Source organism: Microtus oregoni, unplaced genomic scaffold, assembly GCF_018167655.1.
Source record: "Microtus oregoni isolate MIOR12 unplaced genomic scaffold, Mior012 000043F_ref0000047, whole genome shotgun sequence".
Taxonomy (NCBI): Eukaryota; Metazoa; Chordata; class Mammalia; order Rodentia; family Cricetidae; genus Microtus; species Microtus oregoni.
The window spans coordinates 9,962,350-9,971,895 of NW_024543210.1; positions in this window are offsets into that span (position 1 = coordinate 9,962,350).

The window sequence follows — 9,546 nt, forward strand, 5'->3', positions numbered from 1 at the left end:
TGGGTTTGGAACCCAAGCCTTCAGCACTGACCTCTGCTAATGGCTGAAGTGACCCCTAACATAGACCGTCTCCCCATCACTGAGTCACACCTGCATCTCTCTAGTCCCATCAGGTTCCCAATCTTAAGCCACTTCAGTAAGGGGGCACAAAAGAGCCTCCTTGTCCTGAACCGGGGTTGGGTGGCTCCCAGATGGCTCCCAGCCTAGGAGGTTGTCAGCTTAGGATAAGTTTGGACAAGGATCCCCATTTTAGGCACCAGGAAAATGAGAGGAGCTGTGGAGATCCCTGCTGAGCTAGAGATATTTTTCTCCATATATATCTCATTGGGAACTCCCATTTACAAGTAGGTGCAGAGTGCAAGGGCCATTGTTACAGTTACTGTCAATATCAATATCATAGTCAATAAAAATACCCAGACTACCCAGGCTTTTTTCTTGGCCTCTCTACTTAGTAGAAACACCTCAAGCTTCACGCACATTCCTACGCACCACAGCCACAATGCTGGGACCAGCAGAGGACAAGGCAGAGAGTAGCCAGCCTGTATATAAGGTTCTGTCCTTTTGTCCCAGGAATAGGGTTCCAAGGCCAGACTGGGAGACTCATCCCAGGGGTCACATCTCCAGCCCAGCTCTCCTCTCTGGGGTCTTCCTTGCTGATTTCAGCTCCAGCGACCAGCACAGTACACTGCTCTCTCCAATCCGACAGCAACAGTCCTGTGAGAGTCGCCCACCTGCGACCAGCGAGCACGATACACAGTGGCACCCACAGGGTACCTGGCCTGGCAGCTGGAGAAGAGGCAGAAAGCCACTCTTTCTTCCTCCTTCCTTCCCTAAACACACTGTGGGACACCTGGAAATCTGTCCTGCCCCATGGCTGCAGCCCAGCTAGTCCCCTTACTATACGCCACCATGCCTGACTAATGCCACAGCCCAAACCTCAGGTCACAGGGCCTCTGGCAGCTAGCTCCCTTGATGGGTCACCTGCAAGGCTGTGTCTGTCCCAACAGTCAGTCAGGCCCCACCCCTCTCTCCCATAGTTGGGCGGGGCACTTTCCAAGCCCTGCCCCCCTTACCACTGGGGTCCCTGAATAGGTGTCATCCTTCTCCCCTCTCTCTTCCCTCTCTCCCCAGAGAAAGGTACTCAGGCAGCATGCCGAACACAGACCTAGCTTCCCTCCAATCCATCCATTGGCTACAGTGACTCCTTCCCTGGCCTTGGTCTTCAGTTTTGCTGCCCTGAGCCCTGCTCTCCTGCTCCTGCCTCCACCACTCTCTCCCACCCCTAGCTGGGTAGACTGCATATTACCCTCACTCCTTGGCCGGTCCTTGTCATCCTTGGTTCTGGCTTGCCTCTCCCTCCCAGAGGCTGCCTCTCTCTCTGTCACAGAGCCAGTTACAGGCCCCTCTAGCCTATGTGTAGCTCAAACTCCCTGTTCTCCCCTGTGGGTGTGACATCTCACACTATACCCTGCCATGCGACCCTGTAAGCCTCTCAAGACTCTTGACCCACCCATACCCATGCTGTGCCCTGGGGATACAGAGAGGAACAGGCAGGGCCCCTGTCCCTTAGGAGCCAGCTGATGGTGACAGTGGATTGGTAATTTGCATGCAGACAGCCGGTGATGAGGCTATGGAGGCAAGGGACAGCCAGGATGGGCTTTGCAGCACTTCTACACCTCCCCTTAAGCCTAGGAGGTACCCCTCTTTTATAGGGGCAAACTAAGCTTCAGGAATGTTAAGGGGCTACCAGGGCTCAGACAAACAGCAAGAGAGCAGAGCTGCAGTTGAGACCCAACTCTGCATCATCCTAAGTTTCAATTCTTCCAAGTTAAATGAGTACACAGATTTCATAGGGCCCGCTACACACACACACACACACACACACACACACACACACACACACACACACACATTTCTTAAGACCTTAGGAAAGCGGCAAATCTTTTAGCCATCCCAGCCTCTGGAAGCTGGAGCTAACTAACAAAGATCTCTATGCAGGTGAACTTGGGCCAGGCTCATCCCCATCAGAGCAATGGTTTTCTCACCTGAATGGGGAGAATATGCTCTGGTAGACGCTTTCTCTCATTACTCATGACTTCTTCTAGCCACCACTACTTCTCTCCATCCTATCACCTTAAACTAGCAATACTGTCCACATGAGAAAAATTGCTAGTTTGTGTGCATGCTTCCTGCTCTGCCCCCATTAGAAGAAGGACATACAGGGACCTTCTTTGGGTTCAGGTCTTACTCATTACCAAATCTCCAGCCCTCCAAACATCCTAACATGCAAGACATTGGAAATATTTGTTAAGTTAACTGGTACATAGTGGTTTACAAATTTAACACAGTATACATGGACATAAAGAAGAAAACATTGTTTCTTTATTTTACTTTACATACCAATCACAGTTTTCTTTCCCTCCTCTCCTCCCACTCCCTCCCCACAACCTCCTTCCCCATCCACTCCTCTGTCTCCATTCAGATGGGGTAAGGTCTCCCTTGGGAATCAACAAAGCATGACATATCAAGTTGACGCAGAACCATGCTCCCTCCCACCACATCAAGGCTGCACAAGGACCCCCTCATAGGGAATGGGTTTCAAAGAACCAGTTCGTACATCAGGGACAGGTCCTGGTCCCACTTCTAGAGGCCTCACAAAGACCAAGCTCCCTAGCTGTCGGTCCAAAGTCTGTGAGCTACCACAAGCTCAGGTCAGCTGTCTGTGGGTTTTTCTGTCATGACCTTGAGCCTCGCCCTGCCCCCACCCCCTTGAGAGCACTTTATTTTGTATAAAGGCTCACAGCACACAATTGGGTGTAGTCACACCTGTATTTACACTTGGTGATATTTTGTCCACTTCGCTAGTGTCATTCAGACATCTTAGTTTCCTGTGGCTAGACACTGTGGTATTACTCCAAAGGCCACTTCCCTCTTGAAGGCCCCAACCTGCCACTGAGCAGGCAATGGCGGTCATGGATACACAGCAGCTGACCGTAGACCCAAGGTTTTTTCTCAGTGGTCTCCATTTTCCGCTGCAGAAGAGCTGGCTCGGCTGCTTCTTGGGCTGACCAGGCTATGCCTGGCTCTTCTAGCCCTTGGGGTCACTAGCTGCCCCAGTGCTTGTGCTATAAGCATCCTCCTGGTGTGTCTTATTTTCTTAGCTCCCGACTCTTGGGGATTCTGGCATCCGATCAGACACAGGGGCCAAAGAAGAGCTGGACTCCCAGGCACATGCCCAGCTCAGCAACTCGGTAGCCTCTCGAGGAAAGATACAGACATACACCCTGGCCTCCCGGTCCTCCCTATTTCTTGTTCTCTTCCTTCGGCCGGCAATCCACCACAGTCCAGAAGAGGTGGGCTTTCTGCCCTCTCACCCTGTCCGACCAGAAGTTTCCCCACATACTGGCCTCCTCCTGCCCCCACCATCCACAGAACAGTCTGAGGCGTGCTGTTTCCTGGAGAGGAATAATAAAAAAAAAACATATGCAGCTATTATTTTCAAAATATTATCCCCATTACAAACACTGTGCTGTGCTCACGCCATGTGACTCCAAATGCTGCAGAACGTGCCGTGTGGAGGAGGATTCCCCAGTTGCTCATTCAGACTTGGAATCGTGGGGAGCCTTGAGTCAGCGCACGGAGCTCGGCAGCGTGGGAACAGCACATGGAGGAGCTGGAGCCAAGCACCCATTGCAAGCTGTGATTTCTCTTCAGCAAAACAGCAGCTGTCACCAGCATTAGAGTCTGAAGAGTAAGTGGTGATATACAGACCCGGGATGGGGCAGGTCCCGGAAGAGCTCATCCCTGTCTTGCTAGCAGTCTCTCTCAGTGCCGAAGACGGACAGCATCTCTGTGCACTTTGTATAGGGTGGGGAACTGTCCCCTCCATCCTGAAGCTAATGAAACCTGAGCTTAGGCATCTCACCATGCGGCAGGAGAACATGCAGGTCCTAAACCCAACCCAGCTGCAAGGCCCATGTCTGCACAACCCCCTCCAATACCCACTGGATGGAGTCCAGCTTCTGCCCACCTACACACACTGAAGACCCCCAATACTCTGCTGCCTGCCTCGTGCTCGCACCCCATCTGTCTCCAGCTCTGCAGTGCCCCCTCCCCTGGGCAGTGTGACTGTCCTTACCTGAAAAGTGCAACCGTGCTTCAGCTTCATTACCCACGATTCCCCTCTTTTCTAAGTGGCCTCTTGAAGGGGTGGAAATCAAGGTGACAGCCAGACAGCCCCAGGAGGTACCCTTCTCCACTGGCCCACAAGGACCTGTCTAGGCTGTGTAATTAAAAAGTGATTTGTTCCTGAAATAACCAAAGCCTCAAGTCACCTGTGCGCCTTGCAGAGGGCAGCTGGCACCATGGGCTCACCTTGGCATACCTACCTTACCTCAGCTTCTCAACGGAAGAATTCAGCAAGGTGCTGGGCTGTTGCTGTCAGCCACACTGAGAGATAGGGTTCTTGGCAGCCCCCAGCAGCAGCAGAGGAATGATGCCAACGAGGAACATGGGGGCCAATGGGGAACAAAGAGCATGGTCTCAAGCCTTGCTTTGTCCTTTGGCCCTGCTGGCTAAGGGACTCTTGGGACCTATAAGCTAGAGCTCAGTCTAAGCTGAGGGCAGTAAACCCAGACCCTCCAGGGTAAGCAGATAGACAAGGGAAGGCTGCCAGGCAGGGACCAGCTCAGAGACCACAGGATTTCTGTTCAGAGGTCGTGGTGTTGGTTCTGACATGGAGGCCAGATCAGTGGTAGGAGCTAGACCATGTGAGGCCAATTTAGTGGTGGGAGCTAGACCATGTGAGGCCAGTTTAGTGGTGGGAGCTAGACCATGTGAGGCCAGATCAGTGGTGGGAGCTAGACCATGCTGGGGAACACATGGTTTTCAATCACAGGTACACAAATCAAAAGAGGAAATAAAACAGCAAACTCATCACACAAGGGACACTACAGCAAGGTCAGCAGCAGGCTGCCCGCTGGTGCCTTTGGATCTGAATAGTTCTAATTGTCTTGTGTGTCAGAGGAGTAGGAAAGCGCCTTCCTAGTGTTTAGCTGCTAGTCTCTGTAGTGTAGCAACTGAGGTTGCGGGAGGAAGACACATCCCAAGCCTCCTCCTCCTCATCTCTTATGGAAGGCTCATAGGTAAGGGATTAGGAGTGCCTATCCTAATTTAACCGTTGCTAAGGTTAAATGACATCATTACATTAAAAGCACAAGACATGTAGTTAGCCTTTGTTGACACTATCTGTGGCTACAATGAATTAGGGGCAGGTCTTTTCAGAGTGAAGTGAATCCCACTCAGTAGGATTCCAAACTGAAGAGCTCATCACCGCAATCTTCAGGTCGTACAAGTTTACTCTTTTTCTTCTTAGTAATTTTGTGGCATGAGGGATGGAACCCAGGACTTTGCATATACTAGACAGGCATTTTACCATTAACCTACACAAGTCCTTTTGATTTTTATTTAGAGACAGGACCTAAGTTACTCAGGCTAGCTTTGAACTTGTGAATCTCCTGCCTCAATCTCCCTTGTAGACAAATTCATTATATGTTTGTATGTATGTATATATATAATATAAAATATAGTAATTGGCAAACTAAATGAGAATCAAGTTGTGATCTATAATTTTTTTTAAACAGAAATGATTCCCAAAGACAGAGGGAAAACACCTTTGTCAGATGAGGTTGCTCTTTTGGGGGAATAGAAAACAGAAAACAGACAGTAAACGGAAATAGCTCAGGAACGCGTTGTACCCAGACTTCTCTAGCCCATGCTCTGACACGGCTCAGCCAAGGAGCAAACAAGCGATTTCTAGTGGAGCTCTGCCGTGGGGACTTACAGCCTTCAGGGTGAGCCACTGCCAGCTGTGTGGCCCAGGGCACACACTTAACTCAGGGGCCACCGGTATCCCAACTGCAGAAATGGGAAGCATCTCAACACTGGCTGCAGGCAGGAGAGTCAGGGTAAAGTCTAGAAGGAACTTGGGACCTTGTAGACACTCAACAGGCAGTGGCTTCCATGACTTCCCTTGAAGGTCCTCCTTATAGGTTCACTGCTTGCTCCTTAGCTGTGGAAGGAGCTGGCCAACCTTTCTTTCACACCCCAGCTGTGATCATGGGTCACCCTTCACAAAACCCTGGTTTTATACCATGCAATGAGTTCCATCCAGTCCATTCTGCACAAGAACCATTACTGTCAAAACGGGTCAATGTCCAGTACACATATTTGCAAACTGTTCCCATTAGAGAAAAATAGTACAGTGTCCACACTGTCCCGTGAGTGCAGAGGCCTCCAGTCAGAGCTCATCAGAGTCCTGGTGGACAACCCATCTTCTCTGACCGATCCAGCCTTCTCTGTCCTGTTGTCACTTGACAGTGGAGATGAAGCTGTTGTAACCACTTGACCTTAGAGGAAGCTCTTAAGGAAGAGATGGCTGGAAGTCTCAGTGTGTGGCAGAACGATGGCTTACAAGGGAAGGACAAACAGCGGAGTCTGGGAACTGCCGACAAATGGTCTTACAGATCTTGACTCAGCTGCACTGGTTCAAGGGAAAACCAAAGAAGCCTGCAGCTGTGAGCCGTCCTCTTCTGTGTCTTTGGAGGGTAGCAACCATCCTCCAGGGGTCCCTGGATTCCTGTGCTCCCAGTAGCATCACAGTCCTCTGCCCGCTGGATTGTCCATCACCCCAGGATTGATGGAAAGACCCATTTTACAGAGAGAGAAAACAGAGGTCCAGACACAATAATTCATCCAAGGTCAACCAACTAGTAAGAGGCACACGTGCTGTGACAAATCATTGAGAACAGTCTTTGTACAGGAAGGATTGGGCCCATGACACTCTTGGGCATCTCAGGGTGACCTGATGACAATGAAGCCAGTGTCATCCTTCTCCAAGCCGCTAGTGCTTGCCACACCTGGGTCAGGTGGCATTTTGCCCTTGCTTTCACGGCTGCCATCTGGACTTGGTGTGGGATACCTGTAGCCTAAGTTACCGTGGGAGATGTGACCTTGGGTGAGCGTCTTTGCCTCTCTAAGCTTTAGCAGGAATAAAGCTAATCATTTCCTGAGTTCCCTAAGCTTCATTAAAATTTGTATCCTTTTATCATTTTTTTTTTTGTATTAAGAACCCTGTGAGGTAGAATGTGCCATTGTCCCCATTTAACAGATGAGGAAACACTAATAATGAAATCCCAAGCCTCCTGAGGTAATGGGCTTCCAGCCCAGTACTCTTTGGTGGCCTTTGCCAGGGACAAGGGTCAGCATACATTCTGAAGGGCCACATGGTGGCTGCACTAAGAAGCTTTCTGGCCTACAGTACCCGTTGCAACCCAGCTCTGCAATGCTAACACAAGAGTAGCCACAGTCCACATGAGAGTGTAGCTATGTTTTGTCCAATCACATTCAAACCGGCCATGGAGAGCATCTGGCCTATGGACAGTACCTTCCTGTGGACAGTAGCTAGTCTGTGAACTACAACTTACATCTAGCCTGTGGGTAGCATATGTCCTGTAGATGGCATCTAGACTGTAACTTTAGTTTGCTGGTCCTTGACCTACACGGACAGCTTTTCCTCCATGGGCAATCCTGTTAAAAATGCCCCATCTCTTCCTTCCTCCTAAGTACCCGAGCTCAAGTCTGGATGGCTGACATAAGGAACCAGGAAGATAGTGGCATCTGTGGATACAGCACAGGCAAGGTAATTTATGGATCTCTATCAATCAGTGAAGTGACAGTATACTGACCACAGGGACAGAGTTGGTGTCAAGCTGGCAATTAAAGTGGTCACAGTCCCCGGGGCAAGGAGAAAGGAGTGTGGGAGCATGCCAGTAGGGGCAACTGGGATTAAGACCACAGGGTCCAGACTCTGTTTTGAGGGTTCATCTCCAGCTCTTACTGAGGATACAAACACCAGGAGAAGTAGGGGCAGAGACCTGTTCAAAGACAAGTTGGAGAAGAAACTGACATTGTCTATGGGTAGGATGTGGCTACTAAGATCTAGATTGCTTGGGGCCTGTAGCTGAGCTTGGATGGGGAGTCAGCAAAATGACTCCCTGAAAGAGGAGTTAGGACATCCCCCTCCAGCTGGTAACCTGTTCTAGGAATCTTTGAACAGAAACAGAATGTGACAGTTCAGCCCTGGATGAGGCCACTAGGCAGAAAAAGAAGGAGGAGGAGGAAGAGGAGGAAGAAAAAGAGGAGGAGAAGGAGGAGGAGGAGGAGGAAAAAGAAAAAGGAGGAGGAAGAGGAGAAGAAAAGAGAGAAAGAAAGAAAAGAGAGAGAAAGAAAAGAAAAGCATTTAATTCAGCAGATGCGTACTATGTGCCAAACTCTGGGGATGGCACATGCCCCAAGCCTGTCACCGTTTACAAGTGAAACAAGTATGTGCACAGAATATTCACAGAAACACAGCCACGAACGACTGGGGGCAGAGGAGGGTTCAGACTGCTCAAGAGGACCTTTTGTGAAAATCTGATACAAAAGAATCACTTTGGCACTCTTGCCACAAAAGGCTCCCAGCAGGCTCTCAGAAGCACCAACCTCTGGTCCTCCCTGGAGCACACCTGCACCTGAGGACTCATTTTCCCCGAGAAATGCTTCAGACTTCCCAGAAGAAAAGAGGCTCTTGCTAACCAACTCGTTTTAAAGGGGGATATTATCTTGTGCGTTCAAGGTCCTCACCAGAAAGTGGAGCAGATTAAGGAGGGAAGCCCTTGTCTGAATGAGTAATTGCAGCCTTAGAGGAAGTGAGGAGCTACAAAAGCCCTGAAGAGATGGTTGTCAGGAACTAAATGCTAGCACTGGAGGTTGAGTTTTAAAAAACCCCAGGCTCAGAAAGATAGTAAAAATGCATCGAATCATCTGTCAGCTTACAGCTTTAGTGTATATTCCGTCTTCTCTGTCAGTGCATTAGAGGGCAGAGAAGAGAAGCTGCTCCGGGAATCCGGTCAACTGCTGAGGTGTGACTACACATACACCTCTGTGCTCTTCCGCGATTAAAATTCCACTTCCTGAAAAGTAACTCCAGGGGTGGTGCTCTGTGCCAGTGCGGGGACTCCTCTGGTCCCCTGCACAGTCTACAGTTTTGAATGGAGCCCTATCCAAGTGTTAACAAAAGCATAAAATCCATTACTCACAAATCTAAAAAAGTTACCATAAAGCTCAGAGGAAAACACATCCAGGAACTAATGAGTTGAAAAATTAGTTTTAAAAACAGTAAGACTAAGCTGGGCATGGTGACTCATGCCTTTTATCCCAGCACTCAGGAGGGAGAGACAGGAGGATCTCCGTGAGTTCGAGGCCAGCCTGCTCTACAAGAGCTAGTTCCAGGATAGCCAGGGCTACACAGAGAAACCCTGTCTCAAGTCTCACAAAAATCAATAATAATAACAATAATAATAATAAAATGACTTACCAGACAGTTTTGGAAAGTATATTAAGATAAAAAAAAAAACAATTGGCACAGATTAACTGTCTAATTCCTAAGTGCACTTCGTAATGTTCCTAGCAAGCTGCCTCTTCCCAGGAAGATAATGACAAATGGCA